This window comes from Microtus ochrogaster, unplaced genomic scaffold, assembly GCF_000317375.1.
Source record: "Microtus ochrogaster isolate Prairie Vole_2 unplaced genomic scaffold, MicOch1.0 UNK1, whole genome shotgun sequence".
NCBI lineage: Eukaryota > Metazoa > Chordata > Mammalia > Rodentia > Cricetidae > Microtus > Microtus ochrogaster.
Genome location: NW_004949099.1, coordinates 34,233,831 through 34,256,649, shown reverse-complemented (window position 1 = coordinate 34,256,649; position 22,819 = coordinate 34,233,831). Strand labels below are relative to the sequence as shown.

Here is a 22,819-nt window from a genome sequence, read left to right as displayed (position 1 = left end):
GTTTTCTTTCAGAGAAAATGTTAGATATTGTGATGGGTTCAGAACACAAAATAGCAGGTTCACTTTCCCACTGTAGTTACTGCTGTATTTTCACTCTTGCTGTCTTTCTCCCTCTCCCTCTCTCCCTCCACCCTTTCACTCCCCCTCATCTCCCTCCCCTTTTCTATTGCACTCCTTCTTTCTTTCTCTCATTTTTTGAGGTAGGATTTCTCTGTTTAACCACCCTGGCTGTCTTGGAACTCATCCTGTAGACCAGGCTGGCCTTGAACTCACAAAGATCTGCCTGCCTGTGTCTCCTAAATGCTATGATTAAAGGTGTGCACTACTACCACCCAGCTCTTTGGTAGTCTTTAAAAGGTCATTTGCAATGAAATTTCTTTGCAAGTTATTCTGTTTTGTGCTGATTGTTTTTATAAAATTTTAGAGAATTTTATTGATTGATTGATATTTTATATATATGTATGTGTGTACCAATGTTAATTAGGAAATTTTTTTTTGCATAAAAAAAACAAGAGTTATAGTCTGTTTCTATAGACCTTTCTGGATAATTTATATGTAGGAAATAATGTGTGGTCTTTTGTGACTAGCTTCTTCCAGTATGTTTTTAAAGTTCATGAATTATATTCCCATCCTTGTTTCTTTTTGAGGGTCATAGTGTTCATAATAGAACCCCTCTAGCTTTGTACATAGTAGGCATAGGGCCATTACTTTTAAGAGGTGATATTCTATTGTATATATACAGTGTAGTTGGTTTAGCATTAATCTGTTGGTGGATATTTAGTTTGTTTAACCTTTTGGGGTATTGTGAATAGACCTACTGTGAATATTCATGTACAAGAATTTGATTGGCCATCTGGTTTTTGTGTAGGAGTAGAATTATTGGCTAGTATTCTAACTCCTAACAACCATTTAATTCAACTCATTTGTTTTCCATATGACTGTATCTTCCTTCCCTTTTCTCCCCTCCCCTCCCCTGCCCTCCTCTCCCTACCCTTCCCTTTTTTCTTTATATGTATGGGTGTTTTGCCAGCATGTAGAGGGCATCGGGTCCCCTTGGACCTGGAATTAGAGACAATTGTTAGCTCCCAAGTGGGTGCTGGGGCTTTAACTCTGGTCCTCTAGAAAAGAAGGTAGTGCTCTTAACAGCTGAGACATCTCCCCACCCTTCAAACCCAATTCTTATTTTATTGAGCTGTATGCCTTGTTACATAAGTGAATTAAATAATTTATCACATAGAATATCATACTTCACCAAATGTATACATGTTGGCTGGTTTTTAAACCTACCTTAACCCAGTGACAGGTATCTTTGTAAGAACTGATGTATATACTATAGAGTATTTGTGATATCCCATGTGATGTCAGAGAAAGAGATTTCTGTTTTTACTGTGGCTACAAGCCAAAGAACACTGAGGACAAATCACTGTAAGCTACGAAGAAAAAAAGGGTTTTCCCCACATATTTTAGAAGGCATTTGAGCATGCTGAAACTGAAGGTTAGAACTGCTGGCCTCTAGAACTTTGAGAAAATAAATGTTTCATTGAACTTGTGTTTTTTTTCTGTGGCATCCCTCTAAAACTAAACAGTTACATTAATACATGATAAAACAATTTTAAATTCACTTTGCTGGATTTAATCTTTGTAACAATCCTATTTCCAAATAAGGACATCATTATCAGTTACTTGTCTGTTACTGTGACAGTAGTACTGGACAAAAGCAACTCAAGGGAGAAAAGGTTTATTTTGTCTCTCATTTCAAGAATACAGTCCATCATGGCAGGGTTTTTGAAGCATTTGTTCACCATCTATAGCCAGGAAGCAGAGATAGATGAACACTGGTGCTAAACTAGCTTTCTCCTTTGTATGCAGTCTAGTACCATATCCCAGGAAGTGGTGTCACCCATATTTAGAGTAGGCCTTCCCAGTTCAGTATTAATTATACCTAATCAGTATAATTCCTCACATATATTCCTAGAGGTTTGTCTCCAAGGTTATTCTAGATCTTGTCAAGTAGACGGTGCAAACCATCATATCACAACTTGCAAGAGACTGTTACCAAGGAATTATGACAGTCAACAGAACCAGGGGACTTTAGGCAATGCTGTGTAGCTTTTATTTTAGGTGGCTCAGAATTAGCTCAAAGCAGGAATAGAAAAACAATGAGCATTTCTCATCATTGTAGGCTCAGGATACAGGTTTCATGGCGAATGGGATATGTTTGCATAATGCCTTTGAATGTGCTAAGCTGCATTGCCAAAGAGCAAGGAGAATACTTCTTGCCTGCTGCATGTAAAGGCATTCCTCCCAGGAAATTAAAGATCTATGGGATGAGAGTTCACACAGCAGGATAGTATAGGAAAATCTTAATATATATCGGTTATATCATCAAAAGTCCTCTCCTTGTTCCCATATGTTCATGGCCATACCATAATACAAAATGCATTCAGTCCAACTTCAAAACTCCTAGTCTTATAGTTCCAACACTGTTTAAAAGCCCAACTTTTAATGAAACTCAAGTTCCTTACACTCTCAAAACTGAGGAGTTGGGGCATGGCTTAGCAGATAAAAATACCTGCCAACAAGCCTGAGGATCTGAGTTCAAGTCCCCATGACCGATTGGGTGAAATGAGAGAACCAGTTCTGGCAAGTTATTTTGTGACCTCTATGGGCATTTTATGGTTCTTGTGTATATACACACACACTTGCATACAAAATAATAAACATGGCTTATTACATTTTATTTAAGCAATAAAAAAAACCCAAGATGAATATTTCCAATATGCAATGGGGCCAAATAAACATCCTTATCTCAAAGGGGAGAGAAGGGACACAGCAAACTAGTATCAGACCAAAGACAGACCAGCAGAGTAAGCATCATATCCTACAGATCTGTGTCCTGAGTGCTGAGTCAAGATTATGAGTTCCTGCCTAACCTGTAATGTAGGGAGAAGGGGGAAAATGGGATATGATCATTATTATTGTATATCATTATTACATTAGCGGCTAATAGGGGGAAATGACTGAACATGTGGAAGTATGGAATCAAGATGATTATGCTTTTTGTTTTGTCTTATTAAAGTTAAAATTGAGCTCTTTATACTTAACAGTTAAGAAAATAAACGACCATTTTAGAAAAGTGTATTTTTACAATGGCCATTGGTAATTTCTGAGGTTTCTAATTGATCATTGTTATAAGAACAAGGGTATGTTGAATGCTCAGCCATAATTGGGACAACCTTATAACTTATAAGAGGAAATAGAATTTAAAAACAGAAGGAAGTACTTGAGGGAGGTGGAACTACGTTTTTGGAGCATGTTAATGTCTACACATTAGCATTATTGATTCTGCTGCAGTTATGTTAGCCAATATCCTGTCTCTTCCTGAGGATTTACAGTAGCTAAGAGGAAGGGATTTAGGAGCCCCCACCTTCCCTGAGGTTTTTTTTTTTTTGGTTTTGTTTTGTTTTGTTTTGTTTTTTTGCAGTACTGTTTGGCCAATAGCTTAAGCGTATTGCTAGCTAGCTCTTACATCTAGAATTGACCCATTTCCATTATTTTATATTTTATCATGAGACACATGGCCTACCGACAAGGTTCCAGCTAGCAACTCACAGCTTTTCCGTCTGTTGTCTCCCTTCCCTGAGTATCTTATTTATAGACTGTAAATAGTCACTAGGGAAGGCAGAGACATTTTTTTACAGCTGTATAACCATTGAAGAGAACTCTTGCTCTTGTAAATAGTCTTTCACCCAGTTCTTGTTAAGAAACCCTAGTAAAACAAAATGGGATGGGGACACATATGCACATACTCTGTACATAAAAATAGAAAGTAGGGCACTGGAGAGATAGATAGATGGCCCAGTAGTGAAGAGCACTGGTTGTTCATCCATTATATTAGAAATTGTAATATGAGCGGCAGGGCTGCGTCTCCAGCACCCCGGCCGCCTGGCTAGCTTATGCCCCGAAATAACAACATGCAAACTGTATTCTTTTAAACACTGCTTGGCCCATTAGCTCCAGCCCTTACTGGCTAATTCTGATATCCCGATCAACCCATTTCTAATAAACTTTGTAGCACCGGTCTTACCGTGAAGATTCTAGCCTACGTCCATCCTGGGTCGGAGCTTCATCGCTGTGTCTGCCCGGGAGCGGGGAGCATGGCATCTCTGCGCTCACTTCCTCTTCCTCCCAGCATTCTGTTCTGTTTACTCCTCCCACCTATGTTTTAACCTATCAGGGCCAAGCAGTTTCTTTATTGCTTAACCAATGAAATGAACAGATTGATATGACACTCCCACACCAAGAAATAAGTTTAGGATTGCAAAGAAAAAGATCACAACTCCAACTGAAGTGTCTACACAGAGCAAACTTTACTTTTGAGCAAGAGAAGATCTGTTGGACAGTAAGTAAGTGCACTTGGCTTTTATTCTAATTCAGGTGATGACTTTGTCTTTATCTTAGTCTTAATTCAATTAGACAGTCTTTTTTTTTAAAATATTTATTTATTTATTTATACAATATTCTGTCTGTGTGTATGTCTGCAGGCCAGAAGAGGGCACCAGACCTCATTCCAGATGGTTGTGAGCCACCATGTGGTTGCGGGAATTGAACTCAGGACCTTTGGAAGAGCAGGCAATGCTCTTAACCACTGAGCCATCTCTCCAGCCCCAATTAGACAGTCTTTTGGGGGGAGGGGTGATACAGTGTTCTTTCTGTACCCTGCCCACCAGAAGAGAACACCAGATCTCATTATAGATGGTTATGAGTCACTATGTGGTTGCTGGGAACTGAACTCAGGACCTCTGGAAGAGCAGCCATTGATTGCTCTTAACCTCTGAGCCCCTCAATTAGACAGTCTTTTTTTTTAAATTTATTTATTTATTTATTTATTCATTTATTTATTTATTATGTATACAATATTCTGTCTACATGTATGCCTACAGGCCAGAGGAGGGCACCAGATCTCATAGATGGTTGTGAGCCACCATGTGGTTGCTGGGAATTGAACTCAGGACCCTTGGAAGAGCAGGCAATGCTCTTAACCGCTGAGCCATCTCTCCAGCCCTCAATTAGACAGTCTTAAAAGAATTGGCACACAGGAAATGAAGGGGGAAGGGTCATTGCTCCAAGCCATCATATTCCTGGATTGCAGTAAGGAGGGGGCCTTTGTGTGAACAAAAGTGTAACTTGAGGAGTGGTATTAACACATTTACATAAAAGTTTTACTAGAATGGGAAGATAAAACAATTTGAGTATAAATTGAGTATCTGACAGAAAAGACTCATAACTAATATCTTACACAGAGGACCCAGATTCCTAAAACCTACAAGGTTGAAATAAAACTGTATTGACTTTCATATTAGTGACTTTTCTTACTGTAATGGCAGAGATTTTATGATTCACAAAATTTAGTATACTTACCCCCATGCTTTTAACAAAAGAAGTTAGTTAATAATTTAGTCTAAATACACCACTAGAATTTGTTTTACAAAATTTACCTGAAGAGGTCTGTACATAATCATAATTTAAAAAAGATTTTTTTTATTAGGATCCTGTATATTTGCAGAAAGATCTTTCTAGTTTTTTGAAAAACTGACCTTAAATGTTTAGTCTTCCTGCTTCTGTCTGCCTTTTGGAATTGTAGGTATATAAAATGATGCCTGGCTTATACATGTGAAACATGTAAAAGCAAATTATTATGTAAATTATTAATTCTAAAAATTTCCAGACAGTCTTCTGGAGTTGAGCCATCATTTTAATATCTTTATTAATTGTAAAATTCAGCTGAGTTGAGAATAAAATACTCTTTCTTAAATGAAATAAGACTTTTAAGTTTAATAGAACTCAGACTATTATAACTATTTCTTGGTAATTAAAGCAATCAGTCTGTTTTCAGTTTTTGAACAGATTGTTCCAGGACAGGCCCCAAAGCTACAGAGAACCTTCTGTTTTTAGGGGGGCGGGGGATTGAGCAAATATGAATTTATGTTGAAGTTAAAGTAAATAGGTGTAGTTTCTGTTACATTCCTGGTGTATCCATCACCAGATTCCAGTACTTTTTCACCATTCTCCAAAAGAAACCCCATGTGTACTATCAGTCACCTCCTTTTCCTCTATCATCCAATCCAAGTTAGATTTTACTTTCTTGGAACATTTAATGTCAGTATTGTTTTACTCACTTAGCATAATGTTTTCATGGTTCATCCATGTGGTAACATATAAGTACTTTCTGCTTTTTATAGTTGAATAATATTTCATTACCTAATATTGAGCAGCTTTTGGTTTCCTTTAGTTCTCTCTCTCTTTTTTTCTTCCTTTTGTTGTTAAACTGCTTGAATCTATAGCTTTATTCCTGGAGAGGGATCAAAAACAATGCTGTTGTTTGTTTGCTTGTTTTTTGAGACAGGATTTCTCAGTGTAACAGTCTTGGCTGTCCTGGAACTCACTTTGTAGACCAAGCTGACCTTCCTCCCTCCCTCCCTCCCTCCTTCCCTCCCTTCCTCCCAGATTTATTTATTTTATGAGTGCTCTATCTGCACATACACCTTTATGCCAGAAGGGAGCATCAGATTCCTTTATTATAGATGGTTGTGAGCCACTAAGTAGTTGCTGGGAAATAAACTCTGGAAGAACAACCAGTGCCCTTAACCACTGAGCTGTCTCTCTAGCCCCCAATGTTCTAATCTTTTGAGCAGCTGTAATAGAAATGTCACAAACTAGATGCATCAATAAGCAGCGGGTTTATTTTTTCATTTGTTTATTTAGTTTATTTCTTAGTTCCTTTCACATTGTCCTTTCCTTGTGAAAGATTCCTTTTATTAAGTTACATTTTGTGCACTCATTACCTAAATAAATAAAAAAATTAAATTAAAGAATCCCAGTTGTAGTTAAGTTAGATAAGATACTATGCTAATTTGTGAGAATTATTGTCCAAAGGAGAAATTAAATTTAAAATGACTCTTGGAATTATTTTATCCTATTAAAATGAAGTTAAATTGCAATAAATAGAAGCTGACATACAAATAAAAACAATATATAGATATAGAAAAAAGTGTAGAATGAGGGAAACTAATACAGATAAAGTAGAAAACTAACTTTAACAGTGAAAATTCCAAGGGTAGGTGACATCTGAAACCTTTGTCCATTCTCTTGCTACTATATAGATTCTGAAATCTCAAAATTGTAATTTTTGAATAGCAAGTTTAAATTGCTTTCTGTGTTGTGGGGTAGGGACTGTGCGATTTTGCCTAGCAACATTTCCTCATAATTTTTAGCCTATCTTCACTTAGTTTTCTGAGGGCAAGAGCAAATCATATTTCATTTGATAACCCACACATTTCGAGATATTTTTCTAAAACCAGTTTCTTAAGAAAGGGAAGCTTGTATGCCTTATTGGAAAAGGAAATTGCTCTGCTGTTTTGTCATTGTCTTTCTATTTAAGATAACATCTTGTCAAGCTGTTTTAGGATTTAACATTCCTGTGGAGACCTTGTCTCAAAAATTAAAGTTTACAAAGTAAATTGACTGGTACCGTGTCAAAATCCTTAATTCAGAGCATACTACTGGTGACATTAATCTATGTTTTGTTTTTCTTCTGGTCTTTACAGGTCTAGTTCTAAAGTATCTTTAGTATTCTGCACTGTTCATTCATATATTTGGACATGCTGTCTTATTTTTAACTAATCCATTTTTATTTTATGAGTTCCAGTGAAGTGTCAAAGGGGACTGTGTCTTTTGTTGCTTTAATGGAAGATTGCTTATATTTGAGGCTCTGATATTAATGTGGGGTATTTATAAGTCATTTAAATAATTAAGCAATGATTTTATGTAATTATTTAAACAACAGTTACTATTGTGAAACAAGATTGATATAGCATTCTTTCTTGCAAATCTACCTTGGATATAGATTTAACTAATTTAAAAATGCTAATATACTCAGCTTACCTACTACATGCTTATTAAGGAAACATGTTGATGTTTGGTTATCCATTCAAAAAGGTTATAATTTCTTAACTAACACCACACACGCACCAGTCTCTAGTTTCTAGTCGAGGTCTGTTATATATTCTACCTAACAGTAATTGGTAAGATACCTCCAAGGGCCTTCTATATATTTGGCATTGATTGATTACAAAGAGTCTTGGACTTACCTTCCTAGGCCAGATTTTTCTATTCCAGAATCTTGTTCAATTGTACCCATGAACTGTAGTTATAAGTTTCTTTGTTGCTTTGTCTTTTGAGACAGAGTCTTCCTATGTCTTCCAGGCTGATTCAGACTCAGCAATCCTTCTGAGCAATCCTGCCTTAGCTTCTAAAGTGCTGAGACTACAGATGCAAGCTACAGTGTCTGGCTTTTCATTTTAATTCCCATAATTAATTGTATAACGTTGTTTCTCTTCCTCCTCCTCCTCTTCCTCTGTCTTTCTCCCCCATCTCTCTCTCCTCTCTCTTTGAGACAAGGCTACCCTGGACTCAATTTGTAGACTAGACTAACATAAACTAACAGATCTGCCTATGTCTGCCTCCCAAGTCCTAGGTTAAAGGTGTGTATCACCACACCTAGTCTTACCTTCTCCAGATTTTGGAGACATGTTGTCATTAAACTTGAATTGTAGTCAAAGATGACCTTGACCTCTTGCTTTCAACTCCTGAGTGCTAGGATGATGTGTGCTGTCATTGTGCTGGGGATCAAACTCAGGCTTTCATGCTAGACAGACACTCTACCTCCTTTTTGCATCATCTGTGTGCTAAGTTGTGGACATAGCGATGAGCAAGAGAGATGCTTTAATAGTCTACAGAAATTTTATAGTATAGTAGGAACAATGGGCATATTAAAATAGTCCATTCACTAAACCAAATAGATAGTATAGACATAATGAAGTTAGGGAATTTTACTCTTCTTGGGAGAGTCAAAGTTACTATTCCTGAGAAAGTATATTTAAACTAAGAATTTGCTCTGAGAAGGTAATTTTTATATCATATTTTAAAATTTCTAATATATTTATACAATTTTCCCCCCTTTTTCCTCCTTCCACCCTTCCCATTTACTCCTTGCTATCTCTCAAATATCTCTGTCATGAATATATGCACATATATTCAAATTCCTAAATACAGCTGCTTGGTCCACATACTGTTCCCTGTATGTATATGGTCTTAGGACTGACTCCTTGGTACTGAATAACCAATTGCAGGATGGGATGGGATGTAGTGCGATGCAGTGCTCTTCCCTGGGGAAGACTATTCTGAGAAGATAATCTTACTTGAAGAAATGAACCAACATCCTACTCTACTTGTCACTCGTTTTTTGGTTCTTTTTGTTTGACTGTTTGGTTTTTTACTTTTATGTGCATGAGCATTTTGCTTGTATGTTTTTCTGTGCATCACATATGTGCCTGGTGCCCAGGGAGGCAAAAAGAAGGCTTCAGATTCCCTGGAGCTAGAGTAGAGAGTGTTGGGAGCCACCATGTGGGGACTGGGAATCAAACCTGGGGCCTCTGGAAAAGCATCATGTGCTTTTAATCACACAGCCATTTCTTCAGTCTTGCTGGCACTCTTTACCAGTAGCATTGCTACCTGTTCTGTGTTCTGTTTTGATATTAACTATTCCATCTTCAATGCCTATGCCTCTCAAGAACAAGTTCCTTTTTTCCTAAGTATACAAGAGTTTTTTTCTGTTTGCACAGTTACTTAGCTGTTTAATAGTTACAGCACTGAACAAGATAGATACTTTAATGGTCTGCATATTCAATTGACATTTGAATTTATAGTTAAATTCTTCCTTTACCCATGGTTTGGAAGAACAGTAAATACTATTTATCCGTTGCTTATAAGAGATTGTGAAATCCAAGGTGATCATTAAACAATGACACATCAGGAGAATTCTGGGGGCTGGAGAGATGGCTCAGCAGTTAAGAGCACTGATTGCTCTTCAGAGAATCCGGGTTCAATTCCCAGCACCCACATGGCAGATAACAACTGTCTGTAACTCCAAGATCTAACACCCCTACACAGACATACATACAGTCAAAGCACCAATAAATTAAAAAAAAAAAGAATTCTGATCTTAGAGATCCAGCTTAAATCAAATGTTATATTGAATTAATGAATATTATAGTGTCATTTATGATATGAGGGCATTTTAACCTGTACTGATATGAAAGTAGTAAGTACAGACTGGTTTAATAGAGAAATAAATGCACTGATAATACACTTTGTGTATCATGGCTATAATTCATCCAAATCTTTCTTTTAATGTTAATATTCTTTGGGAGACTTTCTCTGACTAACCTATCTAAAAAAAGAGTTCTTAAAACACATATTTTAATTTGATCTTTTTATTTTTCATGGCTATTATCACAACCTCACTTTTTAAATTTAATTCCCTAATTTGAATACAATAATCTTATGATATATATATACATATATATATGTAACAAGGATCACTATTAAAATAAGCCGCATTGAAATACAGTATATTGTATTGTCTATGCATTTGTTGCCTCAAACACAAGCAGTTCTTTAGAAAAGTAACAAGACACGGGCCCTTTATTATTCTTTTTTTTTTTTTGTTTTTTTTGTTTTTCGAGACAGGGTTTCCCTGTGGTTTTGGTGTCTGTCCTGGAACTAGCTCTGTAGACCAGGCTGGCCTCGAACTCCCAGAGATCCGCCTGCCTCTGCCTCCCGAGTGCTGGGATTAAAGGCGTGCGCCACCACCGCCCGGCATTATTCTTATGATAAAGAATGGATATCAGTAAAAAATAAGGCAGTATTTTCAGATAATAGGAATTGACAGTATAGAATTAAAGACTATCAATCAGTAATGCAGCAGTTTAAAAGTTGCAAATACTCAGCCAATATTAGTGAAATAAATACATGAGTACATATAAGGAGTGAGTAGATACAGTTTGGAGTTTGATCTGCTTGAATTCAGATCCCAGAAATGCTTCCTAGCTGTGAACTGTGAACTTAGCTGTAAGTTTTTAAATTCCTCTGAGCCTAAAGTATTAATTGAGAAAGAACATACAACTTTACAGGGCTGGAGAGATGGCTCAGAGGTTAAGCACACTGGCTGCTCTTCCAGAGGACCTGAGTTCAATTCCCAGCAACCACATGGTGGCTCACAATATCTGTAATGAGATTGGTGCCCTCTACTGACCTGCAGGTATACATATAGTACATATATGTATATTATGTATCCATGCACTGTATACATAATAAATAAATTTTTTAAAAAGAACACACAACTTTAAAGAAGAAGTAGTAGTAGTACTAGTAGTCGTCATCATTGTCTTAATTATATACTTGTCAACCAGCACTTGCTGGCTATTGCTGTTGTTACTAATATTACTGTCATATGAGTAGTTGTGAAATTAGTTGTCAATGATGTTTAGACACAAATTGTATTAAATATGTTTAACAAACTTCATTCACATGAAGCCAACTTTAAATTGGGTAGGAGTTGATATTTAAAATTTTGTCAGTTGCCTTGCAAAATACGTTAAATATACTATTTCAGTCTAATTTTAGTATTATGATAGATAATATCTTCATTTCACAGGTAAGACAGACTTGAAAGTTTTAACCATTTTTCTTAATGTCATGAAGGAGTGATATTTAGTTCAAAAACAAAACATACAGATAGATAGTAACATTTTTGTCCTTTGCTTGTTCTTTTAAAACTTTTTTCTCTAGGTATTAAAAAAAAGTCTCTAGCCAAGGTAGTGGTGGCACATACCTTTAATCCCAGTACACACTTTTAGTTCCAGTGCTCAGGAGGCAGAAGCAGGCAGATCTCTGAGTTTGAGGTCTGCAGAGCAAGTTCCAGGAAAACCAGGCTACCTAGAAAGACCCTGTCTCAAAAAACCAAAATCAAAACCAACAATAATTCCATGAATAAAAAAAAAACTTACAGACTATAGATAACACAAGTTTGTACATAAGATCCCCAAACTGCACTTTGGGGATTCTTTCATAAAAGTCTAGGTTCTTGTGGCAGCATAGAAAAACTGCGTAGTTATATATCATGTGCCTTTAGAATTGAGAAGATCCAAGTAAGGGTATTATATTAATCCAGCTATGGGAGGCTAAAGTAGTAGGATTGAAAGTTTAAGCTCTGCTTGAACTATAGAGTGAACTTAGAACTTTGTGAGACCATCTCAAAGTAAAAAATTTAAAAATTGGTATGGGAATATAGCTCAGCAATAGAACACTTATCTAGCATATACTTGGCCATAGGTTCAGTCTTCAGTATGGAGGAAGAAAAAGCAACACAAGTTTTGTATGCTATTAAAAGAATTTAAAAGTTTAGTGCACTACAGCATCAATGTTTATATGAAGGATAGTGCATTTGAGGCTGGAGCAATATCTTGACTTTCATGTATCCAGAGTAATGAGCCTCAGGGAATCATGAGGGAAGCTAATTTCCTTTAATAGAGCCAACTCAATTTGGTAGAGCATTTGAAGAGGCTTGTTTTCCAATGGAATTATATGGTATGTTCAAATACCTGTAAACTAATGGTTCATACCAACAAGAATCTGGCTGAATCCAGTCCTTTAACAACCAAGTTAAAAATAATGGGGATTTTTTTAATTACTTTGTTTGTGTAATTTAACTTTGGAACTGATTCCATTAGCCTTTGGATTGCAAGACTTGTACACCTTGTATGGAAAAAACAGAATTAAAGCCATTAGGTTAAAATTCCTTCTACCTTTTATATAACAGGTTACAGTTCACTCTTTTTACAGAAACAACACCAATTCTTGATTAGATAGTTTTTAAAGTTAAGAAAATTGTATTTCTTTTAGCAGTTAGACTTTTTTGTGCTATATTAGAAAAAATATGAACTTAGCTGAAATGATTAAATTTTGTCCTTTTATAAATGTGGATTATAAGTGAAAAGATAACGTAAGTTGTATCTAACATTCTGTTTGACTTTCAGAGACGTTCTGTTACTCTCCGGTGATTCTAAATTTAAAAGTAACAGTTTAGAGTATCATTCTTCTTGGGGGGAAGTGTTAAAAAAATTGTAAAATTCTTCAGAATTCCTCAGCAAATCCTGAATATCAGTCTTTAATTTCCAATGCAGTAGACAGAATTAAAAACTAACAGTCTATAAAGATGGTGTTTTTATTTAAGCATATTTCAATAATACTGAATTTCATGCTAGGTGTTAAGAGAGTAGAAATACTACTTCATAATTGTTGCCTTTTTTTTTTTTTACTGATATATATGGTTTAAGGTGTACCTTTAAAGAATCACGAGATGTAAATAACTAAACAAGAAGGGGAAGAGGAAATGTTTTCTCAGTAAAAATAATACATTAAATATACAGCGAGCAAATAATGCATTTGACTGAACTTACTGGGTAGGTGGGTATTATTGTTTATTATTATTATTAATTATTGAGTCAGATTGGGAGCTGTTTTATTAAGAACAAAAGAGAATGTCTTTCATAGTAGAAGGAGCATCATATAAAAAGTATTATCTTTATTTATTTAGTTGGTTGATTGGTTTCTCTGTGTGGCCATGACTGGCCTAAAATGCAGAGATCCACATGCCTGTGCTTCCCAAGCACTGCGATTAAAGGCTTGCATTCTCACAAACTTGACTGGAAAAAAAAATGCTGATGGAAACACATTTTAAGCATTCACTGAACAAGTAATCAATTTAACCTACTGGGGAAATAAGGGTAGATAGAGGTTAAGTAGAAAGCATGTAGTAGAAATAACATTGAGTTTGACACTGGAATATTTGGATTCTAGTTTTGACTCTACCATTAATTGGGCCATTACCTATTAGAACATAGACTGTTCTAGGTGCTCAAGTTAATGCATTAGCACTTGTTGAACTAGACATTCAGTGATCCACCTTGGATTAATAATTTATTTATGAATGTTCAAAAATATAAAAGATGCAATGGAATATGTTTATGGTGAGAAATGCAGTACTAAATACAATAGAAGAAAATAGAGCAACTCCATTGATACTTTGGCATAAATGAAGATTTTTGCAGCCTCACCACCCAGATAAATGTCTGTGGTGCCTTTTGTACATATAACTTTAGAATCAACCCCCTGAAAAGACTTTACCAGTTGAAAGAAGAGAGTGAGAAGTACAGAAGCACACATTGATCATGACTTTATTTAAAAATAGTAAATTCTGTACAGAAATTGATGTTGTAAATTTCAAAAATAAATTTTAGATTTAGTTGTCCCACATTTAAAAGCAAATCAGCATGAGTTCAGCCTTCCTTGTAGAAACCAGATATACCTAACTGACAAAAAAAAAAAACCCAAACGTAGTTTATTGATATTTGAAAAATACCAATTTAAGTATACAATTATAAAAACTACAGTTCTTTAATAAAAGTCCTGGTTCCTATTTCCTTTATATGCAAGTTGTTGTGCTATAGGATTTAAACACTAAAACAGCTTTTCAGGGAAAGGGAATATATTTTAAGTACGTTAAGCTTAAATAATCTTTTAGGAAGATATAAAATATAAAAAATACAAAAGTTATTAATGACTGGTGTGGTTTATATAATAGCTACTTCTGTCTGTGAGTTCTTGAAAAACAGATAAGTAGTTTGTTTGTTTAAACAGGTGGTAAACAGTTCTGTTGTACCCTCTTACTCCTCCAATAGCTTAACATTTCTGGCCAAATAAAATGAGATTTTTATGCTGTTACCTTCCCCAATCACTGCTTTATATCTTTTGCATTGAAATTTTGACCACCAAATTCATGTCTTTAAGTTAAGGTCAATTTACCATGGACTCGTTTCCATTCCTTGAATGTAAGTGTATTATTATAGATATTGGAAACTTTTAATTTGTAGGAAAGATTTTCCTTTTTTCCCAAGAAATAGGAATGCACCACAAGTTAGTATGTCATCCTTGTACAGGAGCCATTTTAATATATGACTTTGTCACTCCAATTTTAGTATGTGTTGCTGAAGCAAGCCCAGAAAAGGTTTATTTTCACAGAATCTAGAAGTTTGTGCCTATATCAAACTGTTGTCAACAATAACCAAAAAAGCTACACCAGTTTAGTTTGTTCTTAATACTCATATCTTTTTTTTTAGTTTATTTTTATCTTTAGTGCATTGATGTTTTGTCTGCATGTATGTCTGTGTAAGGGTGTTGGATTCCCTGGAATAGGAGCTATAGACAGTTGTGAGCTGCCATATGGGTACTGGGAATTGAATCCGGGTCCTCTGGAAGAGCAGCCAGTGCTCCCAGTTGCTGAGCCATCTCTCTAGCCACAATAATCATATCTTAAAGAAGTACAAAAGTATGGAAAAGGCCGGCCTGTCTGTCTGTCTGTCTGTCTGTCTGTCTGCCTGCCTGCCTGCCTGTCTGCCTGCCTGCCTGCCTGCCTGCCTGCCTGCCTGCCTGCCTGCCTGCCTGCCTACCTACCTACCTATCTGGTTTTTTGAGACAGGATTTCGCTTACGTTTTAGAGCCTATCCTGGAACTAGCTCACGTAGACCAGGCTGGCCTTGAACTCACAGAGATCCGCCTGCCTCTGCCTCCCTGAGTGCTGGATTAAAGGCATGCGCCCCAACTGCCCTGCTGGAAAAGGCATTTTTTTTTAATCTCTTTGAGGTAGCCAAGCATAGCCTTAAGTAATCTTCCTTGTAAGTGTAAGTTAAAAGAACTACTATACTTCTGCCCACCACCTGACTACTTGCTTAGTAGTAATAAATATTGAACCAGAAATTATTGGTAGCTATTTTGAGATAGCATGTTAGAATCAGTGCATTTCTACCCTTTAGAAGAGAAGTGATTTTTTGTTGTTATTGTTTGTTGTAGTTGTATGTATTTTGTGTTGGGGGGGGCTAATGAATGCATCACAACAGTGTTTGTAGAGGTCAGAAGACAACTTTTAGGAGTCTGTACTCTCCTTCTAATGGATTGAACTCAGATCCAGGCTCAGTCAGTGGCAAGTGGTTTTGCCCACTGAGTAACCTAACTGTCCCTAGAGTAGAAGTATTTCTACCAAATAGCATCCAACTCTTACTATCTATCAGTGATTGAAACCTTGGCATGTACTGTCCTCTTTGGGATTCAGTCTTACATCATTGCAAAGGATACAGCTTTATTTTGTTACCCATTATTACAATGCCACAAACAGTGCTTTTTTTTAAAACTGTATTAATACTATGAAGAAAAATTTAACAACACTTAAATACAAAGTAGCTTTTATTTGGGTTCATGCACATGTTAAGGCTTTTAATAAATAGGAGGGAAAAGAAATATAAACCTTTACTGCTTCTGTATACCAATTCACTATTGTTTTTTTTTTAAAGCTATGAGGGAGTGGAAAGCAGTTTTATATCACTACCCCCCTGCACACACAATGGGAGTTGATCTCAGGTCTTCATGCACGCTGAGCAAACATTCTACCACTGAACTATATCTCCAGCCCTAATATTACTATTTTTTCAGTTGATAAAACAAAGGAGCTATTGTGCATACTTTAGAAAAAACAACTGTCTTCTTCTCTTTCTTTCTTTCTTTCTTTCTTTCTTTCTTTCTTTCTTTCTTTCTTTCTTTCTTTCTTTCTTTCTTTCTTTCTGTGCATGAGTGTTTTGCCTACTTTTATTTCTGTGTACTACTTGTGCACCTGGTGCCCATGGAGGTCAGAAGTAGACATCTGATTCCCTCAAACAGGAGTTTCATATGGTTGTGAGCTGCCATGTGGGTGGTGGATATCATCAAACTTGGGTCCTTACGAAAACAACCAGTGAAAGTATGAGTTAATTGGATAACTGACAGTCCCTCTGCTTGATGTTTACCTTGAATTTGCTCTGTTGCCTAAGCTCAATCTCCACTCCCACCCCCCACTTTTAAATAAAGCATAATTTCAACATGTTTGTTATGAAGGAGGTGTTTCAGTAGGTAGGTATCTAGTGTTAATTCAGGAAAGCCTACAAGGTAGATTTCAGAATCAAGGAGGCAGAACTTTTGGATGCAGTAGGTGGAGCTTTGAGCAAATAAAAGTCTCCCTGCTTATCCAAGGAATGTATTGCTATTGTAGGAAAAGCAGAATAAACTACTAGTAGCAAAATTGTTGCCGTGTCTTTCAACATGTGGTTTATATCCACAGAGCCAATCTAAATAGAGTGTTGGCTGAGTAAAGCAAGTTCAGTTGGGAAACATGGCCATTCAACAAGAAACTATGCTCCAGTCTGACTTTTATATTTGTCTTCTTTATGCTGTGGGCTAAGTTGTTATATTTCTATCTGCTTTCCCTTTCATTTTTCTTTAAACTCTTAACAAATCTGTTTTGTCTTTTCTGATGGATTTTATGAAGACAGATTTTTGTTCAGTATTTGTTATTGTAAATTCTCATTGCTGCTGCTGCTCTCAAAAGGATTGTATAAATGAGGTAAGAATTTCCAGTCTGGGTAGAGCATATCGTAGCCTTCCTGATGACATATATAGAAAGTTTCACTTAAACTGCTGAAGTTATTTAATGTTCTGTGGTTTATTCTGTGTGAGGCAGTATGTTTTTCTCAATTCTGATTGGTTAGGACAAGTTTTACTTTTATCAAGCAAGAGATTAAATGTTTGAAACCTAACATTTGAAACTTAAGCTTTGAGACAATTCCTGACAGTTTTAAGAAATTGAATATTGAGCCAAAGAATTCTATACTATGACTCAGTTCTGTGTTTCCAGCAGATTAGTTGACAACCGTAAACATACAGAATTAAAGAAACCAGTGTCTATAAAAATTTTTAGTTCAAATAAAGCAACATATTTGATAAAAAATTAATCATCTCTTGATATATATGGCCTTTGGAGTAAAAAAATTACTGTTTTTATACTGTATATGAAATATTACAGAAGTGACTTTGTAACAACAGTCTCAAAACAGAATGAGAAAGTGCACAGTTTTATGACACTTAAAGAAGAGTCTCTTTGTCTGCAGGAGCTGTGTATATATAGAGACACGATTGCCCAAAGATAGAACCTGTGAATTGAAACAATAAGGCAAGAATACGTTTAAAGCTAAGTTGCTGGTTCTGATGAGTGGTGTGAAAAAAGTATTTGTCTTTAGTGAATAAAGCTTAATTTTTTTTCTTTAAGAGTAACCCAGTGTTTTTATCTTAGTATTCTTTTTGGTTTTGTGTTTTCTAACTTTATGTAGAAAAGGTAGAAAATATATTTGCTTTTACTATTTGGAACAGGACCGAGTAGGATTAAGTTGAAGAGTAAAGAAAGGGGGTTGCTTTTGCAGGGTTGTAGAGCTTTTAAGTTAATCTTCATCTCTATTGAAATTATACACGTTAAAAAGAAATAAAATGCAATTTTATCACAAGAACAAATTGCTAATACTGTGTTCTTTCTGGTGCCAAAAACCATGTTTTAGAATAATCTAGACCAACTTTTAAAAATATGAGTTATTAAGTTCTTATATCTTAAGAACAAAAAGTGTGTGGTGCACATCTCAAAAACTTTGCTTTGTGCACATTCCTACCTACTGTCACAGGTCACTTTCAAGAGCTTCATACTCATTCTATGTACTTTTTGTCTGTTAATACTAAATTTATACATTCTTACACTTTTTAAAGGCTTTTCTGGGCATTTTTATAATCTTGACTGGTGGTAAGATTTTTATTTACTTTCCCAATATCTAGGTGGGTAGTAGTCTTAATCTTTTAATATCAACTGATGGGTTAATAAAATATATCTCAGTTTTATTGGCCACCTTGCCATTTACAATATGTTAAGGCCACAGTAGCTTCTGGGTATGTTTTATTACATTTAAAAGGATCCATCTGTGTCTAACTTGGAGTTATATTATTATATTATTATTATTATAACTAATATTAGTATAAATTAATACATTTGAGGATGATGCTATACACAGTTACTGATTTTGCTTTATTTTCTATTTGTTTTATTAGCTAGTAGATAGAAATTACAATGTGTAAAAACATGGAGTGTATGTTTGCATGAATAGGGCTAATAAGACAATTTAGGATCATCAATGATGAAAGCAGGTTTAGGAGAATTTCTTATGTCCTTCCTATATTGATATGGAAGTCAGTCTATATTTGCCATCTTAGTTTAGTATGTTGCTGCCAGTAATTTAAACACATTTCCTTGAGATACTGTATTATGGATGGAGCCACAATTTTTTCTCATTAAGTTTTCTGTTGGTTTGGTTATTTTTCTGTAACATTTGAACTGTCTTCTCATACATAATCTAACTATTCAACCTGTTATACCAAAATCTGTTTCAGACAGTTGCTTACCAATACTTTTTTAGGTATTTCTTAACATTTAAAAGTTTAGTTTATGTTGTATTGCTTTATTGTAGAAAACAAAAAGCCACTATAAAACAGAAAACTCAAATTTTCTACTATCAACTTTTAGTATAAGTCATCCATAAAATTGCTTAATTTTTTAATTACAATTTTACTCATTGTATGTGTGTATGTCCACAACTCCTTGAATGCCACAGCACTTGTGTTTTTGGGTTTTTTTGTTTTGTTTTTTGATATAATGTCTCATGTAATATAGGATGACCTTGAACTTGCTTTGTAACTGATGATGCTCTTGAATATCTGATCCTCTTGCTTCTACCACCTGGGTGGCAGGATTAGTCATGCAACCCTAGTTTCAGTTTATGCTGTGTTGAAGATCAACCCAGGGCTTCATATGTGTTAAGCAAGTACCGTACCAACTGAATTACAACTTCCGTTTTTTATTTCCTTTAGTCTTAAATTTGAAATACCCCTCTTGCTCTATTACAATAGCTTTTGACAAAAGCAGTATTATTTTTTTATTAGGATTATATGAAGAACATTTCCACTAAAATCAGTATTAAGACAAGAGTGTCTACGTTCCCCACTGCTACTATGGTATAGTCTTAGCTAGAGCAGTAAGATAAGTGAAGGTGTTAACAAGTGATACAAATAGGAAAGGATGAAATAAAAGTATTCTTATTTGCAGATGATATGATTCTATGCATAAAAGATTTTAAAGCTTCCACCAGAAAACTCTGGCTACTGATAAACACATTCAGCAAAGTAGGAGAATATAAACTTTTTGTTTTTTTGAGAAGCAGAATACAAATTTAAAACAAAATCCAGAAGCCTTCTTAAATAGCAGCAGCAAAAATATCAAGAAAGAAATCTGGGTAACAATCCTATTCATAGTAGCATGCAAATAATAATTTTGTAATAAATCTAATCAAGGAAGGGAAAAATTTATACAATGAAAACTTAAAGACACTGAAGAAGACAACTGAAGATGTAAAAGACTTCCCATACCCAATTAGTAGGATTGATATTATAAAAGTGGCCATTCTACCAAAAGCAATATACAGATTACTGTGGTCATCATCTAAATTTCAAGACAAAACACTGTTGTAGGTATTACCATCCCTGCTATTTTTTACAAAGAGACTAAAGGGCACATTGGAGAAAAGAGAGCATCTTTCAGCAAATGGTCCTAGTCAAGTTGGATGATTACATGAAGAACAATGAATAGATTTTTTTGTTTTTTTTCTGAGACAAGGTTTCTCTGTAACTTTGGTGTCTGTCCTGGAACTAGCTCTTGTAGACCAGGCTGGTCTCAAACTTACCAAGATCCATTGCCTCTGCCTCTTGAGTACTGGGATTAAAGGCACTCTACTACACAGTTAGCTGCTATGAAAAATTAGCATCAGGAGCACAATTTTCCAAATCAGGGCTTGAAAGAATGCAATGGGTAATTAATGAGAATTAACCAAATCTGCATCTAATTTCTATGTTTAATGATTTTTTTGACACTGAATTGCTCAGTATATAATTCCATTGGATGCCTGAAACCAGTGATAATTCTGAATCTTATAATACATTTTCACAGATTTAGTACACCTATAATAAAGTTTAATATATGTAAATTAGACATAACAGGAAATAAGCAATAATAACTAATAGAAAATAAAAAATTGTATTAACAAGTTCATTTCTTGAACAGAATCAAAACAAATATTAATATTTTCAGACTACAGTTGATTGCAAATAACTAAAGCAGTGAAAAGTGAAGCCACAGATAAGGAAGCCAGCCTGCACAGTGAGTTCCAGGATGGCCCTCTAATTTAGAAATCCACTTGCCCCTGCCTTAAGAGTGCTAGAATTAAAGGCATGTGCCATCACATCTGGCCAAAGAATTTATATTTCATGAAAACCCTGAACTATCACTGTGTGCTGAACAATTTTATGTCAACACGACACAAGCTAAAGTCATCTTAAAGGAAGGAACCTCAGTTAAGAAAATGACTCCATAAGATGGGCCTGTAGGCAAGACTAGGACATTTTTAAAATTAGTGATTTATGGGCATGGGCTCAGCCCATGTGGGTGGTACTGTCCTTGGGCTGGTTGGCTTCGTTTTATATGAAAGTGGGCTGACTGGGTAGTGGTAGCACATGCCTGAGTTTGAGAACAGCCTGGTCTACAGAGCAAGTCCCAGTACAGACTCACAGAAAAACCCTGTCTTGAAAAACCAAAAAAAGGTTTTTCTGAGCAAGAAAGGAAGACCAAACCAGTAAGCAGCATCCATCAGCTCCTGCCTGTAGGTTCCTGCCTTGTTTTATTACTGACTTTCTTTGATAATACTATGGAAGTGTAAGCCAAATAAACCCTTTCCTCCCCAAATTGCTTTGGTCATGGTGTTTCATTACAGGGATAGTAACCCTAGCTAGGACACACAGTGATGCTATTTAGTTTCACGAGTAGGCTAATGAGTTTTCTTCTAAACTAATTGTAATACTTTTATTTCATGTGGGCCTGATTATTTTGCCCTTTATGCTTTTTATTAGTTTATTCATTTTGTTTTGAGACAGGGTCTCATGTAACTCAAGCTGACCTTTGAACTCTATGCAGTTTTCAGATGGGGCAGGTGGTTCAAGAGGACACTAGAAGATTACTGGGCACTAAGGTGTTTATTAGAAGAGGTTGTTTTTTGTCAAATCTGCGTGTATTGTAATCAGCAGGTAGGACACTTGTAACAATGAGGAAAAAAGTTGTGAAAGCAAGAATTTGGTGAAGTTGCCTGGTAGGTTACTGTTGTAGGAGGCCACTTGTTTGTTCCCGACTTCTCAGCCCCAAAATAATCACACAAAAAACATATTATTTGCAATACTGTTTGGCCAATAGCTTAAGTGTATTTCTGGCTAACTCATACTTTAAGTTAATCCATCTCCATTAATCTGTGTATCGCCACGAGGCTGTGGCTTACCGGGTAAAGTTCTGGGTCTTCTCCAGCAGGGCTACATGGCTTCTTCAAGCTCTCTGCCTTCCTTCTCCCAGCACTCAGTTTAGTTTTCCCTGCCTACCTCTGTTCTGCCCTGGTATATGCTCAAGCCAGCTTTCTTTATTCATTAATGGTAATCACAGCATACAGAGGGGAATCCCACATCAGGTTACCTTTGGGGGCTCATAGGTAGATTCTAGCCCAGAGCAGAAGGAAGACTACATAGCCTATGAAGAATGAGTCCACCAAGAAGATCTTTGTAGATATTGTGTATGAACTTGGTGGAGGTGACCTTGTAACCTAGCAGGAAAATGGCCAGAGGTACCAGGGTCATTTGGGGGAAGACAGCCTGGTTGACCAAGCTGATTTATTTATCTACTCATGGTCTTGAACCCCATTTTGCTTCACATGGGATTATTAGAAACATTTTATGTTATTTTTATTTCCAGGAACCTACTGACAAACGAGAAATAGCATTGAAGAGGCTCTGAGTAGAGTCCCTTTTCTGAAAAGAATCAAGATCTGAATGGCAAGGGAGGGAGTTTCTTTTTAGACCTTTTAAAGGATGG

General features: G+C 35.8%; 1 protein-coding gene across 19 annotated transcripts in view; it reads left to right on the top strand.

Annotated features, from left to right (window-relative positions):
* Positions 1-22,819, top strand: part of Wnk1 (WNK lysine deficient protein kinase 1) — a 121,002-nt gene that overhangs the window by 45,908 nt on the left and 52,275 nt on the right. The gene's annotated exons all lie outside the window — the stretch shown is intronic.